We start from the raw sequence: 13,946 nt of genomic DNA on the forward strand, positions 1-13,946 counted from the left end.
TAATTTTAAAATAATTAAACCCTCATTTCAAATTATAAAAAAAAATAGAAAAATAAAGTAAAAATGAATGTAAAATAAAATAAAAATATAATGGACAAAAAGAGTCAAAATCAATATTCAATTCTATTGAAATGAAATGTTACAGCTGACCTGAAATAAATTTTTTATTCTGAAATTTCACTTTTGGGGACAATTTGAAATGTCAACTTTTTGTTCCAATCTCGAACAAAAAAAAAATTTTTTTTTTGTGTCGGCATCTGGCATGGAACAGAAATCCAGTATTTCAACCAGCTCTGCTTTTTCACTGCAAAGTGCAGATTTTGCTTCCCTGCACAAGTCGGATCAGCCTGGTTTCTCATGTTGTGATCATTTAGTTGTAATCATCGGTTCAGGACCGAAGCATCTTTCTAGGTACTACCATAATAGAACAGAGAAGTGAAACATCAAGATGAGCCTCACTGTGCTGCAACTTCAATCCTGTGCCTGGATTCGAAGGCTTGTGACTTGATGTGTATTGATTTCTATGCCCGTTTATCATATCGTTCTGTACATGGTGCACGGTTCTTGCATTTATCCGTTGGTTACTGACTTAAGCCGTATGCACCTGATGGTGCGGCAAGAACGCTGATGCTGATACTGTTAAGTGATTCCTGCTTGTTTTGAAACCACTTTTTATGTAACTCTTCATGCTGTGCATAGGTCATATGTTCTCCCCCGCCCACCCCAAATTTCCTTGAATAACCGAGGAGATAATTCAGTGAGACTGAAATGAGACCAACCAGTCTGGAATTCAATCTTGCTTCGTTATTGTCTGACACTGCAGCTGCCCCTGCTAGTTCACCCGAATGCTGGGAAATCCCAATGGCAGTGAAACCTCCAAACCACGATCTTGAAAAGCCCAGCACTGTTCCGACTGGATAGAAGCACAACAGCTTTATCAGCTTTATCTCACCCTGGTCAGCAACTCTGCCTTCTTTGAGCTTCCTGTGCATACGGATACACCATAGGAGCATAAGTGTAGGATGCAGCAACATGGGGGCAGGCTTGGCACGTCAATGGCACATCTATGAGATCTAAGCGAAGGGCTAGCTTGAGCCTGTAAGCTCAGCCCTTATTAACAGGCAGCGTGTAATGGCTCAGCCCCAGGAAGCTGTTGTGACAGGTCACGATTCCTCCCATCTCCCCTCTTGCTCAGGTGGCTTGGAAGTAAGTTACCACAGCCTTTGAAAGGGTGCTGCTTAGGATCTTTGAGGCAGGGGCTCTTTGTTCTGTGTTTGTACCATGCCTAGCACAGGGGGGTCCAGGTCCACGACTCAGGCTCTGAGGTACTACCACAATATAAATAATAACACTTCTCCATTTTTTAATATTGGAGATGTACCAATCTCCTAGAACTAGAAGGGACCTTGAAAGGTACATCAAGTCCAGCCCCCTGCCTTCACTAGCAGGACCAAGTACTGATTTTTGCTCCAGATCCCTAAGTAGCCCCCTCAAGGATGGAACTCATAACCCTAAGTTTAGTAGGCCAATGCTCAAACCACTGAGCTATCCCTCCCCCCTGAAGACACCCCTCCTTGGTTGGCCATTCGTACCTGGCCAGTGCATGGGGGGAGAGAGCTATGACTCCTCTCCTTGCCCACCCCTCGCACATAGGGGTTAATATCCCAAGAGCAAGGCCTGCATTACACACCAGGCTGGCCAACCAAAGAGGGGTGTCTTCTCCTAGGAAGTTGCTGGGAGCTGCGTATGCCCAGCACCTCAGGCCAGCTCTGCTTAGGAGTCTTAATGTGGATTTAGGGGACCAGCTCGAGACACCCAAGTAGGATCACTTTGGCCTAAGAGATTTATCCAGGATCAATCAGCCTCCGACTGGGGAACAGAACCAAGAGCTCCTGACGCCTTGCTCTGATCACAAGACAGGCTGCCCTGGCCTGAGGGGAAGGGGCACTTTTCAGCACCAGCAGTGTTCAGGAGCTGCCCTGGGATGCGGGGTGTGTGGGCCTGAGGGGACTCCACACGGGATCACAAAGCAGCAGAGAGCAGTGGCCGAGGGAGGAAGGAAGGGGATGGGGAAGAAAGAAGGTTTGCTGTTGTCTAGTTGTTTACTGGAGCTGAGCAGGAAGAAAGACTGTGGCCCACAGCCAGGTCCCCATTTGAATAATGGAAACATAACACAAACGCAGCATGGACGAGCGTGCTGCGTGAAATATTAACAGTCCTCCTTCTCCGTGTGGGCTCGCCACCCAGAGAGAAAACGTTGTTTTCCCTGCTTTACCAGAGGCTCCAGGGCCTTTCTGCCTAGGACTGAAGGTTAAAAGGTGTAAAGGGCAACAATTGGCTGGCAAACACCAGCTCCTCCAGCTCAGGCTCAGAACAAATCAAAGAGCTAATGAGCTTGCATTTGAGAACCACAAAGGGTGAGGAGTGGCCACTCCTAAGAGCACTGTAGCCAAGGCCAATATAATGTTTCCGGGCGTGTGGGCAGGCACTCAGGAAACCCTTGCTGTGCCTTTGTGTGTTCCCCACTGCACTCTGCCGGCTGGTGCAGACAATACCAGGGCCAGTGCTCTTACCTGGCTGGCCTGCGCTATGTTCCCCTGGTCCTTGTGCATGGAGGGGAGGGGGATTCTAGCTCCATACTTACGTATTGGCCAAGGAGAGGAGAGCAGAGTGAAAATGGACAAGCCGACGTGATTTGGGTGAGCCGTATCCTGTCCCTTCCCAGCTCGCAGAAGTGACCAGGCCTCTATTATCCAGTCTTGTGTGTCATGTAAAGGATTTTGCATCTTCTGTTTATTAAGAAAACAAGCCCTGAAGAAAGGGACATGGACTTGAACTGGAGGGTGTCACATGGGCCATGATTGTGTGCGGAGGGCTGCAAGCAGCCCGCAGGCCATGGGTTGAGAACCGCTGCTCTACCCACTGGCTTAGAGTAGTATTTGGGGAAAGAGCAAAAGGGGGTGGGTCCAAAATGTAATAGGATGAAATTTAGCCCAGGAAAGTGTAAGATGATCTCATAATCTCCTAACAGCAAGGTCCACTGGGCTGTGGAAAAAATCTTCCAAGGAAAGAGGATAAAGCCCAGTAAATAGAGTAATTTAAAACTACACTGAAAAAAAGCACCAGGGAATACTTTTGTAGGGAACAATCTCTCATCGCCAGGAGATGAACTAGCATGTCCTTTGACCTTGAATTCCTCTGCTTCTGCAAATACAGCTGGCGGCAATGTTAACCTGAGACCCAGCACTGCTCAGCTTGGAAAATCGAACACGATCACAGCCGAGGTGGGTTCTTAGGCATCTGGATCTCCTGCCATTGGCTTGAAGTCCCTTAGATCTGTTGGATGCAAGAGGCAGGCACATTCAGACAGGATTGTTTCCCATTTACAATTTTCTTTTGCGGGTTGTTGTTTTTCTGGAATGGGAAATGGACTTGGGATGGACTGCTCACTTTATTTAGGTTTAGCTACATGGACTTGCCTGCCCTAGACTCTGGGTGCTCTGACAATTATTAAAGGCACAACTCATCCGAAAAGAACAGATCGAGAGCAAATCCCACCCCTCTTTAAAAGCAAACAAAAAAGCCAGCCAGTCAGCAAGAGAAGAGGTCCCCACCTTTCTCCCACCCCAAAGGGCCTATAAGAGAAGACTGTATTGCATAACCATTGGGCCATGCAATGTAAGAGATTAACTCCCTTCCCAGTATGTGCATATTATGACCATGACCCAGGCTTGACCACTAGTCCGGTAAGAGATTGAACTTCGACAGAGGTGGAAAATGGGAATGTCTAAACATTAAAAAGAAAACATTCAGGCACTAAGGCACTAGTTATTGTGTCTAAGAGTTCCCTTAACAAAAGGGAGCCTAGAGTAGAAGAATTGGCCAGTGGTTAGGGTGCTGACACAGCACCTGAGAGACCTCAGTTCAGGTCCATGTTCTGCCACAAACATCCTGTGTTACCTCAGGCAAGTCTCTCTGCCTCAGCTCCCCATCTGTACAATGGGGATAATGCATTGCCCTACCTCACATGGTGTTGTGAAGCCACATCTATTAAACAGAGTGAGATGCTCAGACCCTGTGGTAATAGGGGTCAAATAAGTGCCTAAGAAAGCAGGGCTACCCTCACCTAAGCTTGCAGTACCCAGATCACTAATCAAACCAGCCTGAAAAGGAGCAGCCTCAGTATGAATGTAAGCAGCTGGCTTATTCAGTGATCTAGATGCAATCTCTGGCTGTGGATGCTTGAGGTGCATGTGAAAAAGTTGCTCACACATCCGCTATGTGCAGAATTGCTTATTGTTATTACAGCAACACCCAGACTCCGAACCAACGTCAGCGCCCCAGTGTGCTAGCTGCTGTACGCACACACAGTGCTTATAATCTAAATAGGCAAGACATGAATTTCCTTTTCACTCACAATATTCCAACAAAAGCTTGGGAATGGAGGCCCTGATGTGACCAAAGTCACACAATTTATCTGTGACAGAGTGAGGAATTGAACACTGGTCTCCGGCCAGTGCCCTAACACCAAAGCCACCCTTCCTCCCCAAGCTCTGTGCCAGTAGTTCTCAATTCATTACACGTTGTGGGCCACATATTCAGCCACAATGTGTTGCAGGGGCCGGGTGGCAGGGCAGCCGGCTGCCCCAACCCTGGACCTCCACCATACGGCTGCCCCAGATCCGGGGCCCTGACCCCGCCGCACTGGGCGGCAGGGCAGCCTGGACCCCTCCATGCTGGGCAGCTGGGAACCTGGCAGACCCTGGCACACGGGCCGGCCTTTAGCACACAGCAGAGCTGGGCCACAGCTGTGTGCTAATTGGGCCGCATGCAGCCCGTGGGTTGAGAACCGCTGCTCTACATGAACAAGGGAACAGCTGGTGAAACGATACACATGGGACTGAAGAACTGACCCATGGAGAATGTGGGGTCCTCTTGGCTTCCCTGGTCAGCTGACTCCACTTTACCATCTCTCTGGTGTGTCAGCCGGTTGCCAACATTTATGTCCCAGCAGCCTTTGCACTCATACCCATTAGCCACTTCTGAGGCTGCTGGGACATACATGTCTATGTGCAACCATAACAGGGAGGCTGATCTGGAATTCTCTAGGCTGGCAGAGTAGTAGAGGGGGCAGAGGGGAAGTAGGTTTACCCATGCGTTAGTGAATGTGCAGCTGTGGATCAGCTTAGGGTGATACAATATCAGCTCTGTGGAAGCACGGTCCACAAAGGCCTGAAGTTGATACTGTGTACAGGTCCGGGTGTGCCGCTCACCCAGAGCCCTGGACATGCTGAGGCAGCCTAGCCAGGCCTGCCATGGCAGAACCAAGATCTGCAAGTTTCCGTTCCCCAGTGGGTCTGCAGAATTATGGAATCAGATCGGGAGAGGCTAACGCACTGGAGAGTGGATGCGGATGGGGCTCATTCCGCTGGGGCGAGCTGGTGGGCAGAGAGAGAGGACAGGAGAAGCCAAGAGTATGGTGGGAAAAAGTGGCCTCAACTTGAGCAGGGATTTTGGCCTACAGTTTCTAACGTGTCCACTGCTTTTGGGTCACCCACTAGAGACACCTGATTTTCAAAGGTGCTGAGCACCTGCAGCTGCTGCTGGCCTCAGCTGGAGTCAGGGGCGGCTCTATGTATTTTGCCACCCCAAGCATGGCAGTCAGGCGGCTTTCGGCGGCTCTCCTGCGGGAGGTCTGCCGGTAACGAGGATTCGACGGCATGCCTGGGAGAGGTCTGCCGGTAATGAGGATTCGATGGCATGCCTGCGGGAGGTCTGCCGGTAACAAGGATTCGACGGCATGCCTGCGGGAGGTCCGCCGGTCCCGCGCCTTCGGCGTACCCGCTGCCGAATTGCCGCCGAAGCTGCAGGACTGGCCAACCTCCCCCAGGCATGCCGCCGAAGGCAGCCTGCCTACTGCCCTCACGGCGACCCACAGGCTGCCCCCCCGCGACTTGCCGCCCCAGGCACGTGCAGGTGTTGCCTGGAGCCGCCCCTGGCTGGAGTTGTAGGTGCTCAGTGCTTCTGAGTAACATGACCCCGTGTCCCTCAAATTGGACATACAGCACTGGAGGCACCCACAATGAGTGGATGCTGGGTTGACAATGTGGCTCTTATTGCTCTGCTTAAGCCCCAAGAAGAGGGGAACTTTGACTGGTCCCTGTGCAGGGAGGGTCGCTTTACTCTTGCTGCCACTCACGGGCAGCTGAACAGGTGAGGATACATATTTCTGTTAGGGAAACATCATCTGTATGGGCCCAATCCACAGCCCACTGAGGTTAATGGGAGCCTTTCCACTGACTTCATTGGCCTTTGGATCTGGCCCTCCGTGAGGAAACCTACATTGGGAACAGATGTTCCAGTTGACAGGATTATAAACCACCAGGATTTTCATTCTGGTTCCGCTCCTGCCAGAAGGAACCTGCAAAGAAAACAAATGATACGGCAACAGATAGCGCAATTCTAAATGCAGTGGCTAAACACAGACGTGCTATAAAAGTATAATAAATCATGGGGAAACCTAAAAGGAAAGCATTGCAGGAGCGCGATAAGCCACCAGCCATAATGAGAACGCTGTGCAACCAGTGATAAATTAACGGCACGGGAATCAGGATTTATGGGAATCAGGGATGGAAAAGGACTGTTCGGTTTTATCTAGTCCATGCCTCTGGCTGCTGCGGGTTTGTTCCCTCTAGTGTCTATTTGTGTTGTGTCCAGTCTTAGGGGGCACAAATGGAGTATTCTTGGGGTTCTGATTGCTCGTATTGCAAAGAGGAGCCAGGGGAGGGTTTCCCAGAATGGAAAAGGTTGTGAACCGTTCAACTGTTCCACAGTATAATGCAGCGTTTCTCAAATGCAGCTACCAGGGGCTTTTCTTGTGGACACAGCCTTCTGGGTGGTGATCCCCCGGAGCCACAAACGCCAGAGGAGCAGACAGCTGGTGTGAGTTCCCCATCTTCCCCAGGGCGGTGGGGCTCAGGCTTCCAGCTTTAGCCCCACTGGGTGGCAGGCTCCAGCCATGCGGCAGTGGGCTCTGGCCATGGGCTCTGTACCCCGGCCCCTCATGCATGACCCCCAGTCCTCACTGCCTTCTCCAGCCCCTCACCCATCACCCCCAGCCCCACTGCCTCCCTACCCATCTCCCCATCCAAGGCTTAATTTGCCTCCCGGCTTGCCAGGGCTGAGTAAGTCTGCTGTGAAAAGTGATATTTGTATGTTTCTTAGTATCACTTTTCACTGCCTCCCAGTTAGCTTACAAGTCTGCTGCTGTGAAAAGTAAAAGCAGACTTACTAGCTAGCAAGTCTAAAAAAAAAAGTGTGAGAACCCCTGACATCTCATTGCAATGAAATTCCTGCCACTATTCAGCCTACATAATGCATGTCCTTGGCCCACCATCAGCCCTACTCCTTTCACTGGGGTGAAATCCTGAGCCTATTGAAGCAATGACAAAATTCCGCAAAAGGGCAGGATTCCACCCTTTGTGTTTGCACCCATGAAATGTTTCTACATAACAACATCCTCCTCTGGTCCTTCAGCCAAATATCAAGCTGTTAATCTTTCCTTATTAATCCCTCCAGCCCCCTAATTATATCTGATTTTGCCAGTATCCTTTTGCTGTGGTGGCACCTAGTACTGAATGTACTGTCCAAGGGATGGTGTCCCCAAGGATGATGGGAGCAGGACTTTCCTTCAGCTGTGGTGTCTCTATTTATATTATGATTTGTATATCAATAGCACCTCAAGGCCATAAACAGGTCAGGGCCTCATTGCACACACAAACACGCACACACACAGCCCTTGCTCTGAAGTGTTTGCTCTCTAAATAGACAAGAGAGACAAAGTGTGTGTGTGTGGGGGGGGGTTGTCTGCCCATTTTACAGATGGGGAACTGAGGCACAGAGAGGTTAAATGACTTACCCAAGGACACACGGGGAGCCTGTGGCAGAACGGGGAATCAAACCCAGTCTCCTAAAGCCCAACAGCATCCAAAATTATGCTTTCCGCTATCACATCTAGGTTAGTTTTTCAGCATTCCTGCTTCCCAGGTGTCTCCTTCCTATTGAATAGTTCTCTTTGAGATTTGCATTCCCCATCACTGGCTTGTCTAAACTGGATCTCCTTCCAAGAACTGTGCCCTGTGTCTCACTGTCCTTCCTTCCCTTATGGTCTGTGATAAAAATCAGTTCTCCTTGCATGACATTTTCAAAAATGTTCATTTTGTAGTATATGGGTTAATGAGGAACCCATGCAAACAGAGGCAATAGTGCTTGTAAGAACATAGTCTTAGTTAAGGGACTGGACTCACCTCAGGAGTGCTGGGTTCAAATCCTAGCTAGGCTATGGATGCTCTGTATTGCCATGGACAAATTGCTTCCAGCCAACTTTTCAGAAATGCTCATTAACTTTGTGTGCCTCCGTTTTCAGGTGTGCAATTTGAGACATTTGTTCCTGGTTGTCAAGAAGTTCTGGTCCCACGTCTCACCCCTGTGAGCTCAGCCAGTGTTATTAGCGATGGATATAGGTTGCAATATTCAGACTGTGAGCAGCTAAAGTCCAGGAGTGTGTGGAGTTGAGATTTTGATTTGGAGTCATCTCTCATTATTAGAGGGGCAGACCAAGGTCGCACAGGACCAGATTTGCAAGTGCTCAGCACCCACGAAGGGTCAGGTTTTTAAGAGCTCAGCATCTGCCTAAGCACCTAGATAAAAGGGCAGATTTTCAAAAAAAACCCCTCAGCTCTTATTGTGATGCCTATGGCCATCCAAATGGTGAAGTCTTCTGAAAGTCTGTGGTACAACCAGGATTACAAACCAGATCTCCCAGTCCTCTGTTCTAACTACTAGACCACAATACCTCCCTTGGCAACAACTTACCTACCTCCAATATTCCCCTTTAGAGTCCGAGGAAATAGTCTTCATTTCCTCTCCTAAGCTGTTCTTGAGTGTTGCTGTGGCCCATTAAACAGCTCCTGAGTATCCCTCCGCCCCAGAGGTGATTACATTTCAGTGATGCCCCAAACCCTTAGATCTAGTTTGCCTTTCCATTTAGGAACTAGTTGGGAAGGAGGAAAGGCCTTATATAAATCTACATTACTTATAGAAAACAAAACTAGGCTGCCTGAAACTGAGTGAATCATGGAAATATCATGGCTACTGAGTGAAATCAGCAACCGGATCCCTTTGCTTGCTCAGCGCCTGTGCTCGGCACCAAAGGGACTTTTTGTTCACAACCTCACCTCGTTAGGAGATGGCGCGTGACTGGGTACATGTGCACTGTCAATAATGCTCCGGGACTGATGGAAAATTAGCCACAGCATTAAAAAACCCTCTTATGACCTACCTGCTGCCGCTGCTGCTTCTGGCTTTCTCCAGGAGCATTAATTAGCTGCCCTGCCACTAAAATAGCACCATGGAGTGGATTGATGTACTCAGAGGCAGCAGAGTGGCTAATGCATGTGGGGCTTGATTCTCTCTTAGGCAAAAGGCCCTTTTAGCTGCTCTGGGGGTGAAAAGGGCTTTATGCTGAGTGGAAATGGACCCGTGAGAATAACCCCTGTGGAGTGAGCTTTCCCAGCTCTGCCCCAACCCTGCTCCCAGCCTCCCTGAGCTCATTGACAAGGCCTCTACCCTGCCCTGAGTGCCTATTACAGACTCACTCCTCCTGCTGTGCTGCCTGCAGTGGTGTGTAAGTTCCTGAGGCGTTTCTTTCCCTGGGGGCTTTTCCTGGTAGATTTAGTTCTGCTCCTATCTTAGTGCAGCAGCCAGACACACACAGAGTCCTCTACAAGACGCTTCTTCACTCCCGAAGCAGGGCAGTAAGTAAAGCTAACTGTGGGAGTGGGACTGGATGACTCAGGGAGCTGGGAGCAGGCACTTTTGTCTCCAGGTCACTGAGGGTTTGTCTACACTGCAATTAAAACCCCACATGCCGGCTGCCCCGGGACTGCAGGGCTCGGACTAAGGGGCTGCTTAATTGTGGTGTAGACATTTGGGCTCGCGCTAGAGCCCAGGTTCTAGGATCCTGTACATCTACACTGCAGTTAAACTACCCCTTAACTCCACAAGCCCGAATCCGTTGGCACGGGCCAGCCGTGGGTGTCTAACTGCAGTGTAGACAGACCCTTGGTCAAGTCTAACTCGGGCTGGAAGTGTCCACATTCTCAAATGGGTCAGACCAGTTAGCCGAGTGCCCAAGGCACAGTCCAGGCATCCTGAACTGCACTATCGTGTCTCATATCCTATGAAATGAATCTGCTCCCCCAATTCTCCAGATAAACACATCCTCCTCCTGTAAAGCCTGGGAGAAAAGCCAGCCCTTGCAGCGCATCCAGATGGCTATCAAATCCAGGCCAGCTCCAGATAGTTGGGGGCTCTAGCAATGATAGGGAGGGCGGGGGAGAATGTCCTTAAAGGGGCAGACCCGCTGTCCCCAAAAGCTGTCCCAGCTGGAAGGGACTGAATAGCTGAGCTGGGCTGTAACGTTGCAAGAGGTCTTCAGCACCTCATGGAATGCAGCCCGAGAACCTACTGCCAACACTTGCTCACCTCCCATCTCCTGATGGCCTGGCTGTTGTGCATCATGTCCACCTCTGCTGAATTTTATGCCTGACATTCATACCTGCTGGCCTCGATTATTGCACATCCTTTCCTTACAGCGTCTCCAACAAGGGGTGCCCATCTTTTAAAAAAGGGAAGAAGGAGGATCCGGGGAACTACAGGCCAGTCAGCCTCACCTCAGCCTCTGGAAAAATCATGGAGCAGGTCCTCAAGGAATCAATTCTGAAGCACTTAGAGGAGAGGAAAGTGATCAGGAACAGTCAGCATAGATTCACCAAGGGCAAGTCCTGTCTGACTAACCTAATTGCCTTCTATGATGAGATAACTGGCTCTGTGGATGATGGGAAAGCAGTGGACGTGTTATTTCATTACTTTAGCAAAGCTTTCGATATGGTCTCCCACAGTATTCATGCTGGCAAGTTAAAGAAGTATGGGTTGGATGAATGGACTATAAGGTGGATAGGAAGCTGGCTAGATCGTCAGGCTCAACGGGTAGTGATCAATAGCTCCATGTCTAGCTGGAAGCCAGCATCAAGCGGAGTGCCCCAAAGGTCAATTCTGCGGCCGGTTTTGTTCAATATCTTCATTAATGATCTGCAGGATGGCGTGGATTGCACCCTTAGCAAGTTTGCAGATGACACTAAACTGGGAGGAGTGGTAGATACGCTGGAGGGCAGGGATAGGATACAGAGGGACCTAGACAAATTAGAGGACTGGGCCAAAAGAAACCTGATGAGGTTCAACAAGGACAAGTGCAGAGTCCTGCACTTAGGACAGAAGAATCCCATGCACTGCTACAGCCTAGGGATCGAATAGCTGGGCAGCAGTTCTGCAGAAAAGGACCTAGGGGTTACAGTGGACAAGAAGCTGGATATGAGTCAACAGTGTGCCCTTGTTGCCAACAGAGCTAACGGCATTTTGGGCTGTATAAGTAGGGGCACTGCCAGCAGATCGAGGGATGTGATCATTCCCCTCTATTCGACATTGGTGAGGCCTCATCTGGAGTACTGTGTACAGTTTTGGGCCCCACACTACAAGGATGTGGACAAATTGGAAAGAGTCCAGTGGAGGGCAACAAAAATGATTAGGGGTCTGGAGCACATGACTTATGAGGAGAGGCTGAGGGAACTGGGATTGTTTAGTCTGGAGAAGAGAAGAATGAGGGGGGATTTGATAGCTGCTTTCAACTACCTGAAAGGGGGTTCCAAAGAGGATGGATCTAGACTGTTCTCAGTGGTAGCAGATGACAGAACAAGGAGTAATGGTCTCAAGTTGCAGTGGGGGAGGTTTAGGTTGGATATTAGGAAAAACTTTTTCACTAGGAGGGCGGTGAAGCACTGGAATGGGTTACCTAGGGAGGTGGTGGCATCTCCTTCCTTAGAGGTTTTTAAGGTCAGGCTTGATGAAGTCCTAGCTGGGATGATTCAGTTGGGGATTGGTCCTGCTTTGAGCAGGGAGTTGGACTCGATGACCTCCTGACATCCCTTCCAACCCTGATATTCTATGGTTCTAGTCCAGTGGCTCATGTCACCTGCTGATGATCACATCAATGAAGTGGGACAGGGATGCCCTTAAAGGGTCAGATGCCGCTGTCCCTGAAACAGTCCCAGCAGGTGCCATCTGCCCCCTAAAAGTTAAACATTCAAGGCAGCTGTGTGACATTTACCCCTAAGCCAGCCCAACAAAGGGAGAAGCACTTCCCAGAACCCACAAAGAACACTATGGTAAGCTATGCCTGTGTAACACTGAGAGACCCTGGTTGTTGTCAGCTGGGATCAAACCTGAGACCTCTGGAGCTTAATGGAAGAGCTAAAAGACACAAGCCTCTTAGCCAAGCCTGTAGCAGGCTCACCAGTTGCTGATGGTGTAGCCGCTACTAGAGGAGGCCAGAGCACCACACCACCCAGGCATGGGTTACCCTTGCACCTGGTCTGCACTGCCTCTCCCACAGTCAGGGGCGGCTCTAGGATTTCCGCCGCCCCAAGCATGGCGGCACGCCGCGGGGGGGCGCTTTAGCGGTCATCGGTCCCGCGGCTCTGGTGGACCTCCTGCAGACGTGCCTGTGGAGGGTCCACTGGCCCCGCGGCTCCGGTGGACCTCCTGCAGACATGCCTGTGGAGGGTCCGCTGGCCCTGCGGCTCCGGTGGACCTCCTGCAGACATGCCTGCGGATGCTCCACCGGAGCCGCGGGACCAGCGGCCCCTCCGCAGGCACGTCTGCGGGAGGTCTACCGGAGCCGCGGTCCCAGCGGCCCCTCCGCAGGCATGCCTGCGGGAGGTCCGCCAGAGCCGCCTGCCGCCCTCCCGCTGGGACGCCTCCCCAAGCGCGCGCTTGGCGCGCTGGGGTCTGGAGCCGGCCCTGCCCACGGTCACTCTCCCTAGAAAAGCTGCTTGCGCTGGTGCTCTAGCACCAGCGGGAGAATTACTTCCAATTCTCAATGCAGGCGAGGCTGCAGAGAATGTGCTTTTAGCCCAGATGCAGCTGAGCACCACCTGCTGGTGTCAGTGGCTCTTTTTCAGCCTTCTTCCAGCATATTAAACCATTTTCCTCCTTCTCAAATTTGAGAGCTCCCCTAGCCTGCAGGAGAAAGTCAGGCAGGCTGAGGTGTTGCTAGGAATTCAAATTGTACCCACAATCCTTTGTCCTCTCATAGCCTTACCCCAGAGGGCCTTTGCCTTAAAGCAGAGCAGGAGCGCCACGCCGCTGGGGGTAGGACGCGAGGACCCAGATCCTCAAAGGTATTTAGGTGCCCACTGATTTCAGTAGGCCTGAGTGCTGACATACTTCTGAGGCTATAGGCCTATTGTGCACAAATTCCTTTGAGGATCTGGGCCCAGGAGCCTTCCCTGCACGCTTTGTTTGCGCCACAGGAGCCAGGCACCGCTGCGGTCCCTGCAGTGCTGGTTGAAAAACTGGGGGGCGCGGGAGAGGGAAAAACAGTCTCTCAATTTTTAAACTTTCCCACTAGAAAAGGAAGGGGATCTTTAAAGAGAGAGAGAGAGAGAGAGAGAGTAGAGAGCCTCCCCTGCCCCCAGCCACACACACCCCCCAATGAAATGTTTCCAAAAACTTCAAAAGGTTTTGGCTGGAAATTTTTCTCAGAAATTGAAAGATAGTGACCAAAATGAAAACAGTGGGTGGAAATCTCCCATTTTGGTTAAAAGGGCATTTGCCATGAAAAATTTAAAACAAAAAAATTGGGGGGGAGGAAAATTTTTGAGCAACTCTAGCCTCTGTGAGCGTTGGAGGGTAAGGGCCACTCACTGTTAGCGCCCCCTAGAGGGCGGGAGATAGCCACACACAAAGAAAAATCCTGACTGTTCTCTAAGGCGAATGCCCAGCCAGGCTTCGGCGGCAGCTCTAGGATTTGTTACAAACTCCCAAATTTC

At 50.6% G+C, this 13,946-nt stretch overlaps 1 protein-coding gene across 2 annotated transcripts in view; it reads left to right on the top strand.

Moving 5' to 3' along the window:
• Positions 1-13,946, top strand: part of MOGAT2 (monoacylglycerol O-acyltransferase 2) — a 44,368-nt gene that overhangs the window by 21,764 nt on the left and 8,658 nt on the right. The gene's annotated exons all lie outside the window — the stretch shown is intronic.

The sequence above is a fragment of the Mauremys reevesii genome, linkage group 1, assembly GCF_016161935.1.
Source record: "Mauremys reevesii isolate NIE-2019 linkage group 1, ASM1616193v1, whole genome shotgun sequence".
Taxonomy (NCBI): domain Eukaryota; kingdom Metazoa; phylum Chordata; order Testudines; family Geoemydidae; genus Mauremys; species Mauremys reevesii.